Source organism: Biomphalaria glabrata, chromosome 17, assembly GCF_947242115.1.
Source record: "Biomphalaria glabrata chromosome 17, xgBioGlab47.1, whole genome shotgun sequence".
Classification (NCBI taxonomy): domain Eukaryota; kingdom Metazoa; phylum Mollusca; class Gastropoda; family Planorbidae; genus Biomphalaria; species Biomphalaria glabrata.
The window spans coordinates 2,673,001-2,699,107 of record NC_074727.1 but is presented as its reverse complement, the minus strand read 5'-3'; the positions used below and the strand labels follow the sequence as shown (position 1 = coordinate 2,699,107).

The 26,107-nt window shown below is 38.9% G+C and overlaps 3 long non-coding RNA genes across 3 annotated transcripts; all 3 read left to right on the top strand.

The window, feature by feature from the left end:
• The first annotated feature begins 4,219 nt into the window (after positions 1-4,219).
• Positions 4,220-9,620, top strand: LOC129923790 (uncharacterized). Its single transcript, XR_008775745.1, has 2 exons — positions 4,220-4,664; positions 9,103-9,620. It is a non-coding gene; the product is annotated as an uncharacterized LOC129923790 (long non-coding RNA).
• A 6,776-nt stretch (positions 9,621-16,396) lies between these two features.
• LOC129923775 (uncharacterized) lies at positions 16,397-20,072 on the top strand. The gene is made up of 2 exons (XR_008775734.1): positions 16,397-16,510; positions 19,523-20,072. It is a non-coding gene; the product is annotated as an uncharacterized LOC129923775 (long non-coding RNA).
• Positions 20,073-21,840: 1,768 nt separating this feature from the next.
• On the top strand, positions 21,841-25,883 carry LOC129923676 (uncharacterized). The gene is made up of 2 exons (XR_008775676.1): positions 21,841-22,259; positions 25,331-25,883. It is a non-coding gene; the product is annotated as an uncharacterized LOC129923676 (long non-coding RNA).
• Positions 25,884-26,107: the final 224 nt, after the last annotated feature.

Genomic DNA, 26,107 nt, shown 5'->3' with positions numbered 1-26,107 from the left:
ACATATGTCATATCCTATCATAAAATATTGTATTACATATGTCATATCATATCATAAAATATTGTATTACATATGTCATATCATATCATAAAATATCGTATTACATATGTCATATCATATCATAAAATATCGTATTACATATGTCATATCATATCATAAAATATTGTATTACATATGTCATATCATATCATAAAATATTGTATTACATATGTCATATCATATCATAAAAATATTGTATCATATGGAAACAAAGTATCAAATATGATTATTCTCATTCACATGCTACGATGATGTTTTGTTTATTTTCAAGCACTCTATTTACAATACATTGTTTACAAAAGCACACTGATATATATATAATGTTGATATTTACATGCTAACATATGAACTGCCTGCTATATGACATTATCAAATTTTACTTGGTAGCATCAGAATCTCAGTTATGTTGTTAAAATTGTGTGATTCAATGGTTTGTTTTTTAAAATAAATTTTTGCTGACGATATAAATTTAAACCTTTTTTTTTTTAAATTTGAACTCATAGAAAATATATTTGTAGGTACAGTCCTATAAAACTACTAGTTTTATTTTCCTCTAGTGCAGCGGTTCTCAACCTTTTAAGCTCGGCGCCCCCTTTTTACAATGCCCACTCTGCGGGCGACCCCCATCCACACAGCAAAAGACAAAAACAATCCATATTTTCAATGGTCTTAGGCGACCCCTGGCAAATCGTCAATCGACCCCTAAAGGGGTCGCGACCCACAGGTTGAGAACCCCTGCTCTAGTGTTAGGTAGTATTTTCGTGCATGGGGTTGGCTCGATAGACTTTGCTGACTACATACTTAGGAGAAGGAAAATTCTGAATTTAAAGCTCCGATACCTTACGTCAGGGGTTCTCAACCTGTGGGTCGCGACCCCCCTTGGGGGGTCGATTGACGATTTGCCAGGGGTCGCCTAAGACCATCAAAAATATGGATTGTTTTTGTCTATTCTTCTTTTGCTGTGTGTGTGGGGAGAGGGGGGTCGCGGCCACGAAGGGGATTCTAAAAAGGTTGAGAACCGCTGCCTTACGTATATTTACAACATGAGAAAGGCTGCGGGAGTCTACCCTAAAGAAAATCGGGAGCCAGTGACTCTTAGGTATATTGCAGCCTACAGTGCCACACTGTGGTAGAACTTGTGACGCCGCTGACCCCAACCCTTTAATAACATCGTCTGCGTTGAGAAGATGAACTGCTGCCCGTGCGACAACGGATGGCTGCCTGGTCGTGCGGTTTGCGCGCTGGACTGTCGTTCGGATTTATCGACGGTCGAGGGTTCAAACCCTGCCCGCTCCCGTCCCCCCGTCGTCCTGCGGGAGGTTTGGACTAGGAAGTAAACTATCTTCAACTCTGAAGGAACATCCGAAAACATGTCAAACATTTTACAAAACAAACGTCTGACCGCTCTGTTGTATGAGATGAGCCACAGTCGTTCCAGACTGGAGAAAGGCCAACCGAAACAGTAAAAGGTAAAAGTACCACCATATCAAACCTGGCGATTTACAGAGCAGACGAGGTAAAGGTCATCTGTTTCTATTTCCGACAAGCAAGTATCACTATCTTATCTTATATAATACAGACGTTACTTCAAACAAGAAGATGATTACGTCCTACGCGTCATGCATTTAGACATGCATATTAACCAATGACTTAAATTCTGCCAAGTCACTGGTTTTCCTGGCTAGCTCAGGCAACCCATTCCATGCTCTAATAGCACTAGGGAAGAAGGAGTATTTGTACAAATTTGTCCTAGCATATGGGATGAGGAATGTGCATTTATTTTTGTGTCTTTCAGAGTATTTTATTAGATTTTGTTTTTGTATTTGAAGATTATGGTTCAGTGTTTTATGTATAATTGCTACTTTACTTTTGAGTCTTCTGTCCTGAAGGCTTTCTAAATGTAGTGATTTAACTAAAGGTGTTACTCTAGTCAAATGGGAATATTCGTTTGTTATGAATCTCACTGCTCTATATTGTGTCTGTTCTAGTATCTTAATGTTTTCTTGAGTTGAGGGGTCCCGAACGGAGGATGCATATTCTATTATTGGCCTAACCAAGGTTAAATAACATTTTAGTTTTATGTTCTTATTTGATTTATAGAAATTTCTTTTAATAAACCCTAATGCATTGTTTGATTTTTTAAAAATAGTTTCATCAACATCTGGATTCCATGACAGTTTTTCATTTATTATAACACCTAGGTATTTTGCGTTTTTAGTCTGTGTTACTGGTTTGCCATGAATAAGATAAGTGGAATTAATTTGTTTTAGTTTTTTTGTTACTCTTAACAACTGACATTTTTCTGGGTGGAAAGACATGCTCCAATTTGATTCCCTTCACTGTAGTGCAATCTAAATTTAGCTTTGTAAATATGTCACGTACACGTCACCAACAGTTCATGACCTGTCACATGTGACCTAGAAGCTAGACTTTTAGGCCTAACTAAAATGGTACGTAACAAAAAAAATGTTAATGATGCAACAACTAGTTCTTAGGCTGCTGACAAAATTTGATAATTCATTCCATTACGAAAATAAATAGTATTTCGTTATATTCATCTACTTTTTGAATGTATCAACATTGCAAATGTCCTAAGAGTTGAATCGAATTGAGCTCCCCTCCATCAGACACTACCCCCACCCCTTTGAAACCGTAAACCATATCCTCTTTGAATGCCCCTCCCTAATCCACCTTAGGCAGACCCTACTTCAACTACAGCCCAACATAACCAACACCCTGTACGGCAGTGCTGAACAACTGAAGAACACAGCACACTTTTTTTCCTTGGCACAGTCTGCAAAAGAGCTGACAGCTCAGCAGTGAACAACTGAAGAAAACAGCACACTATTTCTCCTTGGCACAGTCTGCAAAAGAGCTGACAGCTCAGCAGTGAACAACTGAAGAAAACAGCACACTATTTCTCCTTGGCACAGTCTGCAAAAGAGCTGACAGCTCAGCAGTGAACAACTGAAGAAAACAGCACACTATTTCTCCTTGGCACAGTCTGCAAAAGAGCTCACAGCTCAGCAGTGAACAACTGAAGAAAACAGCACACTATTTCTCCTTGGCACAGTCTGCAAAAGATCTCACAGCTCAGCAGCAATAAAGCTGGCTAGAAGAAGAAGAAGAAGAAGAAGCTCCCCTCCATCGTCGTGTCTGAACAACTGTTTTATTTGGGAGGGATCCAGGCAGATGTAAAGTTGTTACATCCATATAACCGATGGCTCGTATTCCAAGACGCTCGGGCTAGTTGCGAGGCCGAAGGCCGAGCACAACTCTCCCCCCCCCCCTCCCATATTCCTTCTCTGTACAACATCAGCAATACGGGCGTCCTCCATAAAAAAGCCCATTGGGTGAATAATGAGGCGATGGTGACATAGTTGTTATTTTCAGCACCACCAGTGCAATGGATCCCGTCATTAGACGCCCAAAGTTTTTTTTTTTTTTTCTTTATTTCCCTTTTGGTCTAATCATCTCATCTAACAACTGTTTCCACCCGGTATCACGATGAGGCTGAGAAACATGACCTGGTATGTAGGCCTATCAATTTGTTAATGTTATGTATCTCATAGCACACAACAGAGGGAGACAGAATACTGGCCAAATGTTTATTGAACTTTTTCCATTCCTACTAGACTCATACTTTTGTCATAAGGTGAGAAGCGTGGTCGAGAGGCCAAGTGCGCTTGAACTTGGCTTGGCTTGGCTACCTAGAAGGGGGGGCCCGAGGTTCGACACCCAACTCGGGCAGAGTTGTGTTTACTGAGCGCCTAAAGGCAGCACGGAAAACTAACTCCTAGATACCTCCTCCCCCCCCCAACCGGTCCACAAATGAGATTGCTCTGAGCATGCTATAAGTATGAAAGTAGCGCTATATAAAAGCTATAATAATAATAATAAACTAAAAATTAACAAAAAATTGGAACCCTTTATTTTGACAACACTACTTAATTAAAAATAGCTTTGTTGATAGAAGAGTGACGCGGCGATGCTTGTTCATGACACATTTGTCAAAATTGTATGTCACCCCCAAGTAGAAAAAGTTGGACCTCCACTGATTTTAGTAAACGAAACAAACTCATTAAGGAAAAAGTAAAAAAAAAAAAAAAAGCCTTAAAAATTTGACCGATACAGTGTCGCTGTGTCGTAGATATCACAGGACGGGAAAGATATCCCAAGGCTGATGGAGTAATTTACTGGGTCACATTCAACTCTGAACACCGCCAGTCTCTAATGAAGTTTTGTTACTACATGATGCTAAGAGGAGCAGCTAAGACAATAATTTCATTTACGGTGCTAGTTTAGACATACGCTTGTATTGAGACTTGTTTAGATGAAATGCGCGTGCTAGTGAAAATCAAGTTAAACCAGAATCATGGTTTCGAAATAGAGTAAAGCAACAACCATAATGGCGGATGAATACATAAATTGGTGTTTATATGTACAAAGTTAGCTACCGGTATTTAAACGGATTACAACTGAATGAAGACTTCACTCAGCTAACAGAAGTCAGAGGACAATATTTGTCTGCAGGCTTAGCCAGACTTTCGACCTCTTCAAGTCGGTTGTTCTATTTACATTTTTAAGCTTAAACTATTAAAACTTAACAAGGAAATCAGTTATAGGTAAGTAATTTTATTAATTGTTTTAATTATTCAAGGGATACCTATTTGACTTTGCTTAAATAAACATAAATCAAGTCCCTTTTTTTAACAATTCCTTTTCCGAAATTGTACAGTTTTTTTTTAATCGCTTGTGTAGACTATGTTAGTTTTGTGTGCGCGAGATAGATTACAGTCCCAACAAACCAATTTCGCTATTATGTTTGGAAAATGTTTGTAAAATGTTATGTAAAATGTTTTACATGTTTCGGATGTTCCTTCAGAGTTGAAGATAGTTTACTTCCTAGTCCAAACCTCCCGCAGGACGACGGGGGATGGGAGCGGGCAGGGGTTTGAACCCTCGACCGTCGATAAATCCGAACGACAGTCCAGCGCGCAAACCCTAAGACCAGGCAGCCATGTGGTTGAGCCATATGCATTTAGCCACGCTTGCCATGAGCCGCTTCAGCATCGATGGCTTTATTATGCATAGTTGGGGGTTACAAGTCACCTGGGCCGGGGAGCACCGCCTAACGGGCCTGGTGTGTCCTGTAGTTTGGCATCACTGTATACGCCACTGGGTAAATTTAAAAAGTTCTTTAAGTCTTGTGATAAAGGATGGCTGCCTGGTCGTGCGGTTTGCAGGCTGGACTGTCGTTCAGATTTATCGATGGTCCCGGGTTCAAACCCTGCCCGCTCCCATACCCCGTCGTCCTGCCGGAGGTTTGGACTAGGAAGTAATTATCTTCAACTCTGAAGGAACATCCGAAAAATGTAAAACATTTTACAATCAAAACATTTTACAAATCAGCGATCAAATGGGCGAGACCTGTTCGACGTAATTACCTGGAGATCAAGGACATGTTGGCCTAACAATGCGACTTGACATTTACAAGTGTGACAGGTGGGGAAATGTGATGTGTGTTTGGCGCGTTTAATGTCTAGGGGATGATTATTTTTAAAGCTATCACACACCAACCTATCAGCATATGAATCGGGAGCAGACACGCAACGAGACAAAGCAATGAAAGATAGATACAAAAGTTAAAATAAAGAATATTTATTTACATAAATATACATATAAGGATAAAAAGGGGGAGGGTTTGCATCTATCTCTAGTATATTCTATGTTTAATCATCACTCTTGCACCTAATAAGAGAGTATGTCACTTTGCCCTCTGACTTAGCTGATATTCCTGTTGACGTCGCAGCTGGTTGTGTCCTGGCTTGAGGTTCTGCAGCTGGAGGTGGCGCTCTAGCGGATAGAGGGACGCCGCTGATGTAGTTCTTGTGGAGTCTCAATCCCCAAAATCTAATATCTGTAGTGGGCACAGTAGGGCGGGTGGCCGGATACCGTGAGCACAAGGTTACTGCGGGCAGAGCTGATCTGCCGTGGGCAGTGTAGGTAACAGGATATGTCCAGTGAGTTGCAGAGGGTTGGCGTAGCTATGACGTCTCGCACAGATATGCCTCTGTAGGGACGTCGCGCCTAATAGCTTGACAGGTGGGCTGTCGAATAGGCGGGCAATGCCGATAGCGCCAAGTGGTAGAGTTGAGTAGATCTCAGTAGGCAAGTGCAGCGCTGAATAGCACTAAGCACAAAGATAGTAGGTGATTCTTGATATCAACTAAATAGGCAATAGGTGATAGGCAAATAGGCAGGTCTCAGTAGGACAGTGCAGTGCTGGATAGCACTCAGCACACAAATAGGCAGACACCTGAGGGAGGCACCAGGTATTCCTCTAGGAGGGAGAATAAATGAAGTAGTCCAGACTCGATAGCTCAGCTCGAATGAGAATGAAAGAGTCTGATTTTATTTAGATCTACTTTATATAGGCCTGGAAAATGCGAGCGGAAGCAGGAAGTGTCCTAGGCTAAGATTTATCTTACACGTGGGTGGATTTGACTCGAGGTGGGAGCCGCACCTTGAAATATCACGCGGTGTGTTGACCCGGGTAATCTCTTAGATCAAAGAGAGACGTGAGAGATGGGGGGGGGGGAGAAGGATTAGCTTGCATTCTAACCAAGGTGGTGTCAACCGCGACCGTCCTTCAGACATCCGGCGGGCAAGACAAAAGAGATTGTGTGTTTACCTTTCCCCGATCAAGGGCAGATAAATGAAAGGACGCGCTTTAGCTATCTCCAATGTGGTCAACTAAGTCTAGCCTGGAGAGGAAAGGGTGGTGCGGGTGAAGAAATTGGGGTTAGGACGGGGAAATAATTGAAATAAACTAAATAAATAATAAATAATAATAATTAATGCTGTGATAAATTTGAGTGACTCTGACAGCGAGTTTTTGACTTGTCACAACAAGTTACATCCAGAAGTTAAACTCTAAAAATTCCATTAATTACTAAAAAAAAAAAAAAAATGATTAAGTAAATGGTTTCTATTTTGATTTTAAACACGAATGTGCTCAATTTTTTTATTTTATAATATTGCGTTCAATCGACCCGCGAGCCGGAAGATCACAGCGCAACTCCAGGTCACATAACAAGCGAGCGGGAAAATTAAACAGCCAGCCCAGGTCACTTGACACGAGTTTGCGTGCCAGAGGATCAAATAGCCGGGTTCGAAACCTGGTTAAGACTTGGATTTTTAATTTCGGGATCTTTGGGCGCATCTGAGCCAACCCAGCTCTAATCGGTGCCTGACATTAGTTGGGGAAAAGTAAAGGCGGTTGGTCGTTGTGCTGGCCACATTACACCTTCGTTAACTGTTGGCCACAAAAACAGATGAACTTTAGATCATCTGCCCTATAGACCACAAGGTCTGAAAGGGGAACTAACTATTTCGACCTAGATTAATAATAATAAATCTGTGCAATTTGAAATATATTTACCTTTTTGTTTTGTTTAGCGGGTATCTGGGTGATTGCCTTTTAAATGCTCTTATAAAAAGAAATATAAAAAAAAAAAAACAACAGGGGAACGACCTGAATTCGAACTCAGTGCTTAAACCTTACCAAGCTGACACTCTAACAATGTGCTAGCGATGTGCTGATGTAAACAGAAGTTTTTATATAGCTGTAACTCTGTTCCCGCGCTCACAATATTTTCCACGCTAGGGATGGAAAAGCAGGACAGAAAATAGAGACATAGTGGATTCTGGCTAAGTTTAAAAGAGAAATTTGTGTCCTGTTGGTTCGTGTATTTCGATTACTTTATTTGTTAATTAATAATTAAATCTCTGTAGCTGTTAATCTTCTTCTTTTTTCTTGCTTGCAATAGATACAATATTATCTATTGTTACCAATAAACTTTAATGCGGCGACCTATAATGGGACAAATTCATCTTATACCACCACATCAGTCAATTACAATTTCTTTCCCTTGTTCGAGTTACCAAACAAAAATAATTAATTACCAATAGTGTTGTGTTGGTTAATAAAACAATTGCAAAATTTCAGCTTGATCCGAGATTGGGTGTCGGAGAAACAACGTGTGCAAACTTTTTACCAGACAGACAGACTTACCGAGTAAGATGATTTAAGCTTTGTATAAATCAGCGGTTCTCAACCTTAAAAAGCTCGGCGACCCCTTTTTTACAATCCCTTACTGTGACGCGACCCCCCTCCACACACACACACATACAGCAATAGAAGAATACACAAATACAATCCATATTTTCGATGGTCTTAGGCGACCTCTGGCAAATCGTCAATCGACCCCCAAGGGGGTCGCGACCCACAGGCTGAGAACCCCTGGTGTAAATAGTCGTAAACTACATAAATGAATATTCTGCGCAAAAGTTTCAGCTCATATGAACGTTATAAAACCTTCAGCTGGAAGAACTTTTCCGTGCAAAGCTGACTGGCAAGACTTCTTGAAATAACTAAAAGCTACACTTGTTATAAAGTTTATATCAACTCACTCTGTCTGCATGTCTGTCTGGTAAAACGTTTGTATACGTTATTTCTTTCCCCATTCCATTGTCGGATCAAGTTGACACTTCGGAAAAGTATTCATTGTCATATACAAGACATGAATCAATTTTTTAAAAAAAAGTTACCGATTAGTCAATTAATTACTGGTATTTGTTAACAATTTTGTTTGATACCAACAAGGGAAGCTAATCCTTCAATAGTCACAGATATGGCTAAATGCGTAGGGTTTTGTCCCGTTAAACAAACGTACTCGTTATTTCCCCTACACCCATTCTCAGATCAAGTTGAAACTTTAAACAATTATTTTTTTAACCTAACAAACATGAATAGATTTAAAAATTAACCCATTAGTCAATTAATTATTGGAAATTGTTATTTTGATATCGAATAAAGAAAATAGCGTGTACATTACTGAGACGGAGTTGTAAACGCGGAGTTCTTCCATTTTAGACACGCTTTGTTATTTAACAAAGGATTTTGTAAAAATGTGTTGCTTGTTGTCTCCCTAAGATGACCAAATGTGAAAGTGATGTCACTAACTTAGACATTATACTTCTTTCGTTATGTATCTCCAGGATGTTGACCCAGCTAAGCCGAGGCCACAAGGCGTTGAAAATGCTGGCCTTCATGGGTGTCACTCTTTGCCTTCTCTTGACTCTGTCACCCCATTCCGCTGAGGCGACGCCGGGATCCAGGGACTGGCCAACCGACGCAGTGTTGACTCCGGCCAGCAGCGTGGAGCTTATGGAGCTGCAGGAAGACGAGGCGCCTCACAGGCTCCGCCGATCTGCGGATGGTCCTAACAACAGTGACCTCATGACTCAGTCGGATATCTTCTTAATGGAAAGAGAGAGAATGTCGAGAGAAGAGTTTATGAATATGCTGAATGAAATGGGAAAATGAAACAATCAACTTTTATTTCGACTTAAAGCTACGTCACATTTTACATTAGATTATTTTCGCATTTATATCAAACCGATTTATTTTAACACTTAGGGCGACAACATGGGGTTTGTGCAAAGGAAAAATTCTTGTCTATTTTAAAATTTCTTGAAAGTAAATATATTATTAAAAAAAAATATTGGTACCAGTATTACATTTTGTTTGTTGCGTTTTTTCTTCTTAACCATACTCTATTGTCCAGACCAAGAATGTTTGTCTGTTCGTGTTGTGTGCAAATCTAACTGTCACGATGGTAACGAGTTCGAATCCTGCCATGCCCTGATGACCTTTGTGAGTTTTGAGCTAGAATGTAGTCGTTTTGGAAGAAGTATCTCTAAACACAGGAGCTTACCTGTATAGTTTGAGTACCGAGATCACATTCTCTAAAATACACAGTTTTTAAGCATTTTTATTTTTAGTTATGAAAAAAAAAATCAAAATGATTGTATTTAATAACAATAAAAATTGAAGGTTAAATTGTTTATAAAATACTTTTAAAATGCATATGTTTACATCTAATTTATGTATTTATTTTTATACATTAGCTATTCCGATTGAGGAATACAGTTGATGGCATGGGCGTAGCCAGGATTTTTTTTCGGGGGGGGGGGGGGGTTAGGGGGGGATTTTTTCTCCCCCCCCCCCCGGCGAAAAAAAAATTATATGTATTTATGTGTGTGTACATAATTTTTATTACATTCTGACCCTTCATTCTTTCGGAAGACGTTTATTGTGACCTAGAATAGGTTCTTCCATGAGTTAGTGGAAAAAAATGTAGATTCCCCGCCATTACTAGCAATTGGGTCTGGGGGAGGGCTAGGAGCTCCCCCAGCGCGGGGCGACGCCGCCAAGCACTATTTCTGATATTGAAAACCAACAAAATGCATATTCTGAGGTATCTACAGTGCATTTTCCTGCTATTAAAAAGTTTTATTTAAAAAACCTAATGTGATATTCTTACTGACTTAGACCCTCCCGCGCCGTTCGGCGCATTTGCTGTTAAGCTGTTTCCATTAAATTGTAGATTCCGCGCCATTAATAGCAAGGGGCCTGGGGGGAGCGCTAGGAGCTCCCCCAGCGCGGGGCGAAGCCCCGCCGCCAAGCACTATTTCTGGTATTGAAAGCCAACAAAATGCATATTCTGAGGTATCTACACTGCATTTTCCTGCTATTAAAAGTTTTATTTCAAAAACCTAATGTGCTATTCTTACTGCGCCGTTCGGAACATTTGACGTCAAGCTGTTTCCATAAAAATCTGTCACTGGTAATGTCTGAAGCCTCTTCCCACCTGCCATGAGGACCTCCATGAATGAGTGGCGTCAAGTTGTACTAGGATATCATTGCAACTCTTCTTATGCGTAATTTATTTTGTCGAAGAACATGTCCAGCAAACCTCATGCATCGCTCTCTCACAATCTTACTAATGGGTCGACTCCCAGTTCGACATAGGATTTCCTTGATTTAGACCCGATCTCTATAACTGACTCCTAAAATCTGTCTTAGCCATCTTTGTTGAGCCACATTTTGTGTTTTTCAATTTCGGCAGATGACTATTCACTGCAGTTTATTAATGGAGCCCTGCCACAGGTAAAAATGTGTAACCTCTCTTGAATACGCTCTTGGAATTAAGTGACTGTAGTTTGCTTTAGATTTTATATCGAAAAGAGAAGTTTTATCGTCAAAATCATTTGTTGGGGGTTTTCCACCTCAAAATGCTCTGTAGGGGGATCTTAATCTCAAAACCATCTGGAGGGGTTTTAAACTTTAAAAAAAAGCCATCTGTAGAAGAGGGGTTTAAACTCAAAACCCCCGATTGGATTGGCTACGCTAAAATAATTTTAGTGTGTAATTTGCTTTTTTTTTATATTGAAGAGGTATTTTTAGCATCAAACCCCTCCGAATGGGGGTTTAAACTCAAAACCCCTTTTGGCAACGCTCATAGCATTTTGACTCCGTAATTTGCTTTTTTTCTTACACTGAAGATGTATTTTTTATCCTCAAACCCCCTTGGCGGGGGGTTTTAACTCAAAACCCCTTTGGCTACGCTCGTAGATTTTAGAGTGAGTAATTTGCTTTAATTTATATTGAAGAGGTACTTTTTAGCTTCAAACTCCACTGGAGGGGAGTTTAACTCAAAACCCCTTTGACTACACTCATAACATTTTGAATGCATAATTTGCTTTGTTTTTATTATTAAAGAGGTATTTTTTACCTTCAAACCCCGCTGAAGTGGGGTTTAAATTCAAATCTGAATTGTGCCCATAGATTATACATATATAAAATGCAAATATATTTTAAAAAAAATAATTGTAAATATCTATAAAAAGTACTGAAATTGCTGATTTTTATCACTTCTGATGAAGAGGCTAAAGAAACAATGTCTCTACACGTCATTCTAAATAGTTTTAAAATAAACGAAGATTACTCTTACTGGCAATATTTAGAAACATTCCGTCCAAGACACAAACTCAATACTTTGAAGAACTGTGTTGAAAGTGTTGGCTTGGAACAGTCCTGGAACGTCTGTATTATATAAGATAAGAAAAGATAAGGAACAAGATGGCGAACGCAACAACTGACGAAGCGCGTGCTTGGACTGAGAAAATGTTTTTTAAAATATTTTTATAGATTAATGAAGAATACCCAACCATAAACTCTAAACAGAAAAGTATTGTTAAAGCCTTAAGTCTCCTCAAGCCTCCATAAGTCTCCTCAAGCCTTCTCAGCTTCCTCAGGTCTCCTCAAGCCTCCTTAAGATTAATGAAGAATACCCAACCATAAACTCCAAATTAAAAAGTATTGTTAAAGCTGCATTGAATATCAAACATTTTATTGATGATCAACGTATAACTATATGCGGCCCTTTATTCCCAAATATTTTAAATGCGACCCTCGATGGAAAAAGTTTGCTCACCATTGGTAAAGGAGAAGAGGGAAAGGGGGGAGGGGGTGCTAAATAGAAAAATGGGAGAGAATCATAACCATACTTAGAAGTGAGAGAATGCTCCCAGCAGACGACATCTAGCTCAACAGTTTAATAAACAAACTTTATACAATTGTAACCTAACTTAGCCAAGTAAAATTTATTTATTTTTATTTCTCATACAAAACACTTTCTAGAACAGACCTACACAGTAAAATATAGGCTTTAACAGTATTGTAAACTCGATACCTGTAAACCATATTTCTAATGTCATCATAAAACAAAATAGAACACTGCCATCATCCTTGCACCACTATTATGAAAAAGTATATAAAAAAAAAAAGCCTTAAAAATTTGACCGATACAGTGTCGCTGTGTCGTAGATATCACAGGACGGGAAAGATATCCCAAGGCTGATGGAGAAATTTACTGGGTCACATTCAACTCTGAACACCGCCAGTCTCTAATGAAGTTTTGTTACTACATGCTAAGAGAAGCAGCTAAGACAATAATTTCATTTACGGTGCCTCAGAATCAGAAATAATGGGAACTAAGCTAATTCTCCCAGATGGAAATATTAATCTATTTAACTGCTACTTCCCACCAGACAAGGAAATAGAGATTGACCACATTCAAATACCTGACCAAGAAGACTGTCTAATCCTAGGAGATATGAATAGTCACTCTCAGAGCTGGGGATACCCAGACCTAAATGCCAGGGGAGAAGAAATTGAAGAATGGCAAGCAGAGAACAGACTTATCTTGCTAAATAAACCTGAGGACAAACCAACCTTTTTTTCAAGAGCCTGGCTAACATCAACCACTCCAGATCTAGCCTTTGCAACAGACAACTTATCCAAAAAGTGCACTAGAGAAGTTGCAGACCAGCTAGCCACCAGCGACCACAGACCCATATTGATCAGTATCGATACCTCCTTCAAAATATCAGAAAACTCCACCATCCCCAGATGGAACTACAAAAAAGCCAACTGGCACCTATTCTCAAAGCTCACAGACCTATATACAACTTCAATAAACTGCAAAACAAATCAGGTTAATAAGTCATTCTCAGCTTTCTCCAAAGCAATACTCCTAGCAGCTAAGGAATCAATTCCTAGAGGAGCAAGAAAAGATTATATCCCCAACTGGTCTGATCACCTTCAACAACTCCACAATGCCACTATTGAAGCCAGAAACACAGTAGAAAATAACCCTTGTATAGAAAATAACATAAATCTAAAAGCAGCTAACGCAGTTTTCAGGAAAAATTACCTTTCCGCCATGAGGAAAAGTTGGCATGAAAAAACAGAACAACTAAACGTAGATAGAGATGGCCACAAACTCTGGCGTATAGCCAAATGTCTCAACCAGGAAGAAAACAGAACAACTCCTATAGTAATAGAAAAGGACAACAAACCCCTGAAAGGCCAAGAAGCAGCAAATGAATTCATTAAGTTTTTCCAAAGCGTAGGACAAATACAAATTAATGAAAGTAGAAATAAAGATGTAAACTCAGAAATACAGGATAAATTTAAAGAAAACAATCCAGCTTACTCCTTGGGAATGACCACTAATCTTAAAATGAAGGAACTAGATGAATCCCTAAAAGCCCTCAAACCAAAACAAGCCCCGGGCCCAGACAAAATATCAAATGACATGCTTCTTCACTTGGGTCCTCAAGCCAAAAGAAAACTGCTACAATTATTCAATGCTAGCTGGAAATCTGGCAGAATTCCAAACATCTGGAAAAAAGCCATTATGATCCCTATACTAAAGCACGGCAAGCCAAGAAATAAACTGGATAGCTACCGTCCCATCAGCCTCACTAGCTGTACCTGCAAACTGATGGAAAGAATGATAAACAGAAGGCTGACATGGATCCTTGAGTCAAATAACCTACTCACTGAAGCCCAGGCTGGCTTTAGAAAAGGCAGATCAACAGAAGATCAAATTGCCTTCATCACACAAGAAATAGAAGACGGCTTTCAAGAAAAGAAACCAACAACAATTGTGTGGGTTGACTTAGAAAAAGCATTTGACAAAGTCTGGGAACAAGGTCTCTTGCTCAAGCTAATCCAGCATCACATATCCCACAGAATGTACAACTGGATAAAGGAATACCTAAATAATAGAAAAGCCTTAGTTTGCATGCAAGGACAAAGAAGCCACACAGTGGGTATAAAAAATGGTGTCCCCCAAGGAGGAGTCCTATCCCCAACACTTTTCCTAATATTCATAAACGATCTAAATCAAAACCTACCCAAAAAAGTTAAGAGCAGCATGTATGCAGATGACCTTGCCTTAATTAGCACAGAAGAATATGTAGGAACATCGAAATTTCGATTACAAGATGCTCTTGATAAACTCAATAATTGGTCCAAAGACTGGGGCATGTCCATTAACACAAAAAAGACAACATATACCATATTCTCACTGTCAACAAAACAACAAACAATAAAATTAACATTAGATAAGGAAGCTTTAGAAAAAAATGACAGCCCTACTTATCTTGGAGTCACCTATGACCCGAGACTAACCTGGAAAAACCAAATAGATAAAACACAGAGTAAAGGCATCCAGAGACTATCCCTCTTGAAAAAATTAGCTGGCACAGATTGGGGAGCAAATCACAACATCCTGAAAAAGACCTATACCAGTTATGTAAGACCTGTACTAGAATATGGTGCCACAGCATGGGGCTCAGCAGCCCAAACCAACCTTAGAAAAATAGACAAGGTTCAAAATATTGGTCTAAGGATAATGACAGGAGCAATCAAAACAACACCCATAAGAGCTATGGAGGAAACCGCTGCCCTGATCTCTCTGGATGAAAGAAGAGAAATAAAAATCCTTTCCCAATTCACAAAATTGGAAACCTTGGAGAGGCACCCACTCAGAACAAAAATCCACAAAACTGGCACAAAAAACCGTCTCAAAAGGACCAATTTCATACAGGAATCTCTAAACCTAAAAAAGAAACACCAACTTGAAAAAATTACTCTGGAATCCTCGATACACTATAATGAATCTCCACCCTGGGACGAAAGCCCTCTTCCTACTATAAGGGACCATATTGAAAACATAAAAAGAAAATCTGATTACAGACCAACAGAGCTCAAGGAAATAGTGAACTGTTTTCTACATACCAATTACCCTAGCAATCAGTGGATCAGAGTTTACACGGATGGCTCATCCCATAAAGCCACCACAAATGGAGGAGCTGGAATACTTATCGAATGGCCAGATGGAGGAAAACTAGAAAAATCCTTTGCAACTGGAGAGCTCTCTGACAGTCACAGAGCAGAAAGGGAAGCACTAGCACTAGCTGCTACCATGCTAGCAAATCATCCAAGTTCCCCTCACAGTCAGATTGTCTTTCTAACAGACGCAAAAACAACCCTCCAAAGCCTGCAAAACTCTGATTCCCCTTATATTAAAAACCTCAGAACAGCACTCACAAAGCTCAACCACAACAGCAAAAAAACTGTCATTCAATGGATACCAGCTCACATACAACTAGCAGGAAATGAGAAGGCTGACACACTCGCCAAGAGTGGGAGAACAAACTCACAAGTAAACTCTGCTCTCTATCCAGAAGAAATGAAGAAATTAATTGTAGATAAAATAAATGAGAAATGGACGAGCTCCCATCCAAATCACAAGAAAGATGATGCTTACTATAAGCTATCCCGACAAGACCAGCGTCTAATCTTTCGACTCAGGACCGGACACAACAGAATGCGACAACACATGTTCCGGAAGCTCAAAATTGGAACCAGTGAAATCTGCCCATGTGGAGTATCACCAGAAAATGCCGACCACGTCCTCCAAAACTGCTCTCTCTACCAAGAGGCCCGTATAAGACATTGGCCCCAAATCACCCCAATAGAAAGAAAACTATATGGAGAGCTCCCTGATTTGGAAACCACTGCGCAGTTCATCTCATGTATTGGTCTAGTCATATGAACACTCCAACATAACAATGAGAACGATGAAGAAGAAGAAGAGAGGAGTATTCGTCTGCAAGCGTAGCCAGACTTTCGACCTCTTCAAGTCGGTTGATTTATTTCCATTTTTAAGCTTAGACCATTAAAACTCAACAAGGAAATCAGTTATAGGTAAGTAATTTTATTAATTGTTTTAATTATTCAAGGGATACCTATTTGACTTTGCTTAAAAAAATATAAATCAAGTCGCTTTTTTTTAACAATTCTTTTTCCGAAATTGTACAGTTTGTTTTTTTAATCGCTAGTGTAGACTATGTTAGTTTTGTGTGCGCGAGATAGATTACAGTCCCAACCAACCAATTTCGCTCTTATGTTTGTAAAATGTTTGTAAAATGTTTTACATGTTTCGGATGTTCCTTCAGAGTTGAAGATAGTTTACTTCCTAGTCCAAACCTCCCGCAGGACGACGGGGGATGGTAGCGGGCAGGGTTTGAACCCTCGACCGTCGATAAATCCGAACGACAGTCCAGCGCGCAAACCTCACGACCAGGCAGCCATGTGGTAGAGCCATATGCATTTAGCCACGCTTGCCATGAGCCGCTTCAGCATCGATGGCTTTATTATGCCTAACGGGCCTTGTGTGTCCTGTAGTTTGGCATCACTGTATTCCACATACGCTACTGTGTACATTTAAAAAGTGGTTCAAGTCTTGTGATAAATCAGCGATCAAATGGGCGAAACCTGTTCTACGTAATTACCTCGAGTTCAAGGACATGTTGGCCTAACAATGCGACTTGACATTTACAAGTTACTCCCAGAAGTTAAACTTGAAAATTTCCATTAATTACTAAAAAAAAATAAATAATGATAAATTAAATGGGCTTAATTCTTTATTTTATAATATTGCGGTCAATCGACCCGCGAGCCGGAAGATCACAGCGCCACTCCAGGTCACATAACAAGCGAGCGGGAAAATTAAGCAGCCAGCCCAGGTCACTTGACACGAGTTCGCGTGCCAGAGGATCAAATAGCCGGGTTCGAAACCTGGTTAAGACTTGGATTTTTTAATTTCGGGATCTTTGGGCGAATCTGAGTCCACCCAGCTCTAATGGGTACCTGATATTAGTTGGGGGAAAGGTAAAGGTGGTTGGTCGTTGTGCAGGCCACATGTCACCCTCGTTAACTGTAGGCCACAAAAACAGATGAACTTTACATCATCTGCCCTATAGACCACAAGGTCTGAAAGGGGAACTAACTATTTAGATCTAGACCATAGACATAAATAAATATAGACTGGCCGATAATAGAGTTTTATGAAACGAAAATTTGTGACTTGCATTTCTGTGTATTTTATTTATGTCTAGGAGTTTTGTTTAATCTCTAAGACTGAAGATCATGCAATTTTTCAATTTTTCAGAATTCGGAAATCCGAATACTATAGATATACATGTTTTTAAGTTACATGAAGTTATTTCCTTTTTCCAGTCTATATTTATTTATGTCTATGATCTAGACTAATAATAATAAATCTGTGTAATTTGAAATATATTTACCTTTTTGTTTTGTTTAGCGGGTATCTGGGTGATTGCCTTTTAAATGCTTTTATAAAAAGAAATATAAACAAAAACAAAAAAAAAAAAACAATAACAGGGGAACGACCTGAATTCGAACTCAGTGCTTAAACCTTCCCAAGCTGACACTCTAACACTGTGCTAACGATGTGCTGATGTAAACAGAAGTTTTTATATAGCTGTAACTCTGTTCCCGCGCTCACAATATTTTCCACGCTAGAGATGGAAAAGCAGGACAGAAAATAGAGACATAGTAGATTCTGGCTAAGTTTAAAAGAGAAATTTGTGTCCTGTTGGTTCGTGTATTTCGATTACTTTATTTGTTAATTAATAATTAAATCTCTGTAGCTGTTAATCTTCTTCTTTTTTCTTGCGTGCAATAGATACAATATTATCTATTGTTACCAATAAACTTTAATGCGGCGACCTATAATGGGACAAATTCATCTTATACTACCACATCAGTCAATTACAATTTCTTTCCCTTGTTCGAGTTACCAAACAAAAATAATTAATTACCAATAGTGTTGTGTTGGTTAATAAAACAATTGCAAAATTTCAGCTTGATCCGAGATTGGGTGTCGGAGAAAAAACGTGTGCAAACTTTTTACCAGACAGACAGACTTACCGAGTAAGATGATTTAAGCTTTGTATAAATCAGCGGTTCTCAACCTTAAAAAGCTCGGCGACCCCTTTTTTACAATCCCTTACTGTGACGCGACCCCCCTCCACACACACACACACATACAGCAATAGAAGAATACACAAATACAATCCATATTTTCGATGGTCTTGGGCGACCTCTGGCAAATCGTCAATCGACCCCCAAGGGGGTCGCGACCCACAGGCTGAGAACCCCTGGTGTAAATAGTCGTAAACTACATAAATGAATATTCTGCGCAAAAGTTTCAGCTCATATGAACGTTATAAAACCTTCAGCTGGAAGAACTTTTCCGTGCAAAGCTGACTGGCAAGACTTCTTGAAATAACTAAAAGCTACACTTGTTATAAAGTTTATATCAACTCACTCTGTCTGCATGTCTGTCTGGTAAAACGTTTGTATACGTTATTTCTTTCCCCATTCCATTGTCGGATCAAGTTGACACTTCGGAAAATTATTCATTGTCATAGACAAGACATGAATCAATTAAAAAAAAGTTACCGATTAGTCAATTAATTACTGGTATTTGTTAACAATTTTGTTTGATACCAACAAGGGAAGCTAATCCTTCAATAGTCACAGATATGGCTAAATGCGTAGGGTTTTGTCCCGTTAAACAAACGTACTCGTTATTTCCCCTACACCCATTCTCAGATCAAGTTGAAACTTTAAACAATTATTTTTTTAACCTAACAAACATGAATAGATTTAAAAAATAACCCATTAGTCAATTAATTATTGGAAATTGTTATTTTGATATCGAATAAAGAAAATAGCGTGTACATTACTGAGACGGAGTTGTAAACGCGGAGTTCTTCCATTTTAGACACGCTTTGTTATTTAACAAAGGATTTTGTAAAAATGTGTTGCTTGTTGTCTCCCTAAGATGACCAAATGTGAAAGTGATGTCACTAACTTAGACATTATACTTCTTTCGTTATGTATCTCCAGGATGTTGACCCAGCTAAGCCGAGGCCACAAGGCGTTGAAAATGCTGGCCTTCATGGGTGTCACTCTTTGCCTTCTCTTGACTCTGTCACCCCATTCCGCTGAGGCGACGCCGGGATCCAGGGACTGGCCAACCGACGCAGTGTTGACTCCGGCCAGCAGCGTGGAGCTTATGGAGCTGCAGGAAGACGAGGCGCCTCACAGGCTCCGCCGATCTGCATTTCTGCCTTTGTTCAGCCCCTTCGCCAAGCGTGGTCCTTCCGGCAGTGACCTCATGACTCTGTCGGATTTCATGTTAATAGAACAGAGGAGAAAGTCGAGACAAGAGGTAATGGATATATTGAATGGAATGGGAAAATGAAACAATCAAACTTTTTATTTCGACTTAAAGCTACGACACATTTTACATTAGATTATTTTCGCATTTATATCAAACCGATTTATTTTAACACTTAGGGCGACAACATGGGGTTTGTGCAAAGGAAAAATTCTTGTCTATTTTAAAATTTCTTGAAAGTAAATATATTATTAAAAAAAAATATTGGTACCAGTATTACATTTTGTTTGTTGCGTTTTTTTTTCTAAACCATAATCTATTGTCCAGACCAAGAATGTTTGTCTGTTCGTGTTGTGTGCAAATCTAACTGTCACGATGGTAACGAGTTCGAATCCTGCCATGCCCTGATGATCTTTATGAGTTTTGAGCTAGAATGTAGTCGTTTTGGAAGAAGTATCTCTAAACACAGGAGCTTACCTGTATAGTTTGAGTACCGAGATCACATTCTCTAAAATACACAGTTTTTAAGCATTTTTATTTTTAGTTTTGAAAAAAAAAAATCAAAATGATTGTATTTAATAACAATAAAAATTGAAGGTTAAATTGTTTATAAAATACTTTTAAAATGCATATGCTTACATCTAATTTATGTATTGTTGATGGTAATGGTATAGGGCAGGGGTGGGCAAAGTAGGTCCCGCGGGTCACATGCGCTCTACGGAATGTTTAACCCGGTCCGCGGACACCTACAGAAATCATATGTGCCCACAGATTATACATATATAAAATGCAAATATATTTTAAAAAAATAATTGTAAATATCTATAAAAAGTACTGAAATTTCTGATTTTTATCACTTCTCATGAAGAGGCTAAAGAAATGTTTGTAAAATGTTTTACATGTTTCGGATGTTCCTTCAGAGTTGAAGATAATTAATTCCTAGTCCAAACTTCCCGCAGGACGACGGGGGATGGGAGCGGGCAGGGTTTGAACCCTGGACCATCGATAAATCTGAACGACAGTCCAGCAAGTAAACCGCACGACCAGGCAGCCAACAATGTCTCTACACGTCATTCTAAATAGTTTTAAATAAACGAAGATTACTCTTACTGGCAATATTTCGAAACATTCCGTCCAAGACACAAACTCAATACTTTGAAGAACTGTGTTGAAAGTGTTGGCTTGGATCAGTCCTGGAACATCTGTATTATATAAGATAAGATAAGATAAGGAACAAGATGGCGAACGCAACAACTGACGAAGCGCGTGCTTGGACTAAGAAAATGTTTTTTTAAATATTTTTATAGATCAATGAAGAATACCCAACCATAAACTCTAAACGGAAATGTATTGTTAAAGCCTTAAGTCTCCTCAAGCCTCCATAAGTCTCCTCAAGCCTCCTCAGCCTCCTCAGGTCTCCTCAAGCCTCCTTAAGATTAATGAAGAATACCCAACCATAAACTCCAAATTGAAAAGTATTGTTAAAGCTGCATTGAATATCAAACATTTTATTGATGATCAACGTATAACTATATGCGGCCCTTCATTCCCAAATATTTTCAATGCGACCCTCGATGGAAAAAGTTTGCTCACCATTGGTAAAGGAGAAGAGGGAAAGGGGGGGGGTGCTAAATAGAAAAATGGGAGAGAATCATAACCATACTTAGAAGTGAGAGAATGCTCCCAGCAGTCGACATCTAGCTCAACAGTTTAATAAACAAACTTTATACAATTGTAACCTAACTTAGCCAAGTCAAATTTATTTATTTTTTATTTCACATACAAAACACTTTGTAGAACAGACCTACACAGTAAAATATAGGCTTTAACAGTATTGTAAACTCGATACCTGTAAACCATATTTCTAATGTCATCATAAAACAAAATAGAACACTGCCATCATCCTTGCACCATTATTATGAAAAAGTATAAAAAAAAAAGCCTTAAAAATTTAACCGATACAGTGTCGCTGTGTCGTAGATATCACAGGACGGTAAAGATATCCCAAGGCTGATGGAGTAATTTACTGGGTCACATTCAACTCTGAACACCGCCAGTCTCTAATGAAGTTTTGTTACTACATGCTAAGAGAAGCAGCTAAGACAATAATTTCATTTACGGTGCTAGTTTAGACGTACGCTTGCGGAAAAAAAAATTTGTATTGAGACTTGTTTAGATGACATGCGCGTGCTAGTGAAGATCAAGTTAAACCAGAATCATGGTTTCGAAATAGAGTAAAACAACAACCATAATGGCGGTTTAGATACATAAATTGGTGTTTATATGTACAAAGTTAGCTATTTAAACGGATTACAACCGAATGAAGACTTCACTCAGCTAACAGAAGTCAGAGAGGAGTATTCATCTGCAGGCTTAGCCAGACTTTCGACCTCTTCAAGTCGGTTGATTTATTTCCATTTTTAAGCTTAGACCATTAAAAATCAACAAGGAAATCAGTTATAGGTAAGTAATTATATTACTTGTTTTAATTATTCAAGGGATACCTATTTGACTTTGCTTAAAAAAATATAAATCAAGTCGCTTTTTTTTAACAATTCTTTTTCCGAAATTGTACAGTTTTTTTTTTTAATCGCTTGTGTAGACTATGCTAGTTTTGTGTGCGTGAGATAGATTACAGTCCCAACCAACCAATTTCGCTCTTATGTTTGTAAAATGTTTGTAAAATGTTTTACATGTTTCGGATGTTCCTTCAGAGTTGAAGATAGTTTACTTCCTAGTCCAAACCTCCCGCAGGACGACGGGGGATGGTAGCGGGCAGGGTTTGAACCCTCGACCGTCGATAAATCCGAACGACAGCCCAGCGCGCAAACCGCACGACCAGGCAGCCATGTGGTAGAGCCACATGCATTTAGCCACGCTTGCCATGAGCCGCTTCAGCATCGATGGCTTTATTATGCATAGTTGGGGGTTACAAGTACCTGGGCCGGGGAGCACCGCCTAACGGGCCTGGTGTGTCCTGTAGTTTGGCATCACTGTATTCCACATACGCTACTGTGTAAATTTGAAAAGTGGTTCAAGTCTTGTGATAAATCAGCGATCAAATGGGCGAAACCTGTTCTACGTAATTACCTCGAGGTCAAGGACATGTTGGCCTAACAATGCGACTTGACATTTACAAGTTACTTCCAGAAGTTAAACTTCAATATTTCCATTAATTACTAAAAAATAAAATTAATGATAAATTAAATGGTTTCTATTTTGATTTTAAACACGAATGCGCTCAATTTTTTCATTTTATAATATTGCGGCCAATCGACCCGCGAGCCGGAAGATCACAGCGCCACTCCAGGTCACATAACAAGCGAGCGGGAAAATTAAACAGCCAGCCCAGGTCACTTGAAACGAGTTCGCGTGCCAGAGGATCAAATAGCCGGGTTCGAAACCTGGTTAAGACTTGGATTTTTTAATTTCGGGATCTTTGGGCGAATCTGAGTCCACCCAGCTCTAATGGGTACCTGATATTAGTTGGGGGAAAGGTAAAGGTGGTTGGTCGTTGTGCTGGCCACATGTCACCCTCGTTAACTGTAGGCCACAAAAACAGATGAACTTTACATCATCTGCCCTATAGACCACAAGGTCTGACAGGGGAACTAACTATTTAGATCTAGACCATAGACATAAATAAATATAGACTGGCCGATAATAGAGTTTTATGAAACGAAAATTTGTGACTTGCATTTCTGTGTACTTTAGTTATGTCTAGGAGTTTTGTTTAATCTCTAAGACTGAAGATCATGCAATTTTCCAATTCTTCAGAATTCGGAAATCCGAATACAATAGATATACATGTTTTCAAGTTACATGAAGTTATTTCCTTTTCCAGTATATATTTATATATGTCTATGATCTAGACTAATAATAATAAATCTGTGTAATTTGAAATATTTTTACCATTTTGTTTGTTTAGCGGGTATCTGGGGGATTGCTTTTTAAATGCTTTTATAAAAAGAAATATAAACAAAAACAAAAAAAAAAACAAACAAAAAAAAAAACAACAGAGGAACGACCTGAATTCGAACTCAGTGCTTAAACCTTCATAAGCTGACACTCTAACAGTGTGCTAGCGATGTGCTGATGTAAACAGAAGTTTTTTATATAGCTGTAACTCTGTTCCCGCGCTCACAATATTTTCCACACTAGAAAAATAGAGACATGGTGGATTCTGGCTAAGTTGAGAAGAGAAATTTGTGTCCTGTTGGTCTGTGTATTTCGATTACTTTATTTGTTAATAAATTATTAAATCTCTGTAGCTGTTAATCTTCTTTTTTCTTGCTTGCAATAGATACAATATTATCTGTTGTTAGCAACAAACTTTAATGCGGCGACCTATAATGGGACAAATTCATCTTATACCACCACATCAGTCAATTACAATTTCTTTCCCTTGTTTGAGTTGCCAAACAAAAATAATTAAATACCAATAGTTAATTATCCAATTTAAAAAAAAAATTCTTGTGTTGTTTGGTTAATAAAATAATTGTGCAAAATTTCAGCTTGATCCGAGATTGGGTGTCGGAGAAATAACGTGTGCAAACTTTTTACCAGACAGACAGACAGACAGACAGACTTACCGAGTAAGATGATATAAGCTTTGTATAAATCAGCGGTTCTCAGCCTTTAAAAGCTCGGCGACCCCTTTTTACAATCCCTTACTGTGACGCGACCCCCCTCCACACACACACACACACATACAGCAATAGAAGAATACACAAATACAATCCATACTTTCGAATGGTCTTAGGCGACCTCTGGCAAATCGTCAATCGACCCCCCAAGGGGGTCGCGATCCACAGGCTGAGAACCCCTGGTGTAATTAGTCGTAAACTACATAAATGAATATTCTGCGCAAAAGTTTCAGCTCATATGAACGTAATAAAACCTTCAGCTGGAAGAACTGGCAAGACTTCTTGAAATAACTAAAAGCTACACTTGTTAAAAAGTTTATATCAAGTCACTCTGTCTGCATGTCTGTCTGGTAAAACGTTTGTATACATTATTTCTTTCCCCATTCCATTGTCGGATCAAGTTGAAACTTCGCAAAATTATTCATTGTCATAGACAAGACATGAATCAATAAAAAAAAAAGTTACCGATTAGTCAATTAATTACTGATATTTTTTTACAATTTTGTTTGATACCAACTGTCAAAGATATGGCTAAATGCGTGGGGTTTTGTCCCGTTAAACAATCGTACTCGTTATTTCTACCACACCCATTCTCGGATCAAGTTGAAACTTTAAACAATTATTTTTTTTAACTTAACAAACATGAATAGATTTAAAAATTAACCCATTAGTCAATTAATTATTGGAAATTGTTATTTTGATATCGAATAAAGAAAATAGCGTGTACATTACTGAGACGGAGCTGTAAACGCGGAGTTCTTCCATTTTAGACACGCTTTGTTATTTAACAAAGGATTTTGTAAAAATATGTTGCTCTCCTAAGATGACCAAATGTGAAAGTGATGTTACTAACTTAGACATTATACTTCTTTCGTTATGTATCTCCAGGATGTTGACCCAGCTAAGCCGAGGCCACAAGGCGTTGAAAATGCTGGCCTTCATGGGTGTCACTCTTTGCCTTCTCTTGACTCTGTCACCCCATTCCGCTGAGGCGACGCCGGGATCCAGGGACTGGCCAACCGACGCAGTGTTGACTCCGGCCAGCAGCGTGGAGCTTATGGAGCTGCAGGAAGACGAGGCGCCTCACAGGCTCCGCCGATCTGCATTTCTGCCTTTGTTCATCCCCTTCGCCAAGCGTGGTCCTATTCACAGTGACGTCATGGCTCTGTCGGATATCTTGTTAATGGAAAGAGAGAGAAAGACGAGAGAAGATGTAATGAATATGCTGAATGGAATGTGAAAATGAAACAATCAACTTATATTTCGCCTTAAAGCTACGTCACATTTTACATTAGATTATTTTCGCATTTATATCAAAACGATTTATTTTAACACTTAGGGCGACAACATGGGGTTTGTGCAAAGGAAAAATTCTTGTCTATTTTAAAATTTCTTGAAAGTAAATATATTATTTAAAAAAAATATTGGTACCAGTATTACATTTTGTTTGTTGCGTTTTTTCTTCTTAACCATAATCTATTGTCCAGACCAAGAATGTTTGTCTGTTCGTGTGTTGTGTGCAAATCTAACTGTCACGATGGTAACGAGTTCGAATCCTGCCATGCCCTGATGACCTGTAGGAGTTTTGAGCTAGAATGTAGTCGTTTTGGAGGAAGTATTATATACAGGAGCTTACCTGTATAGTTTGAATACCGAGATCACATT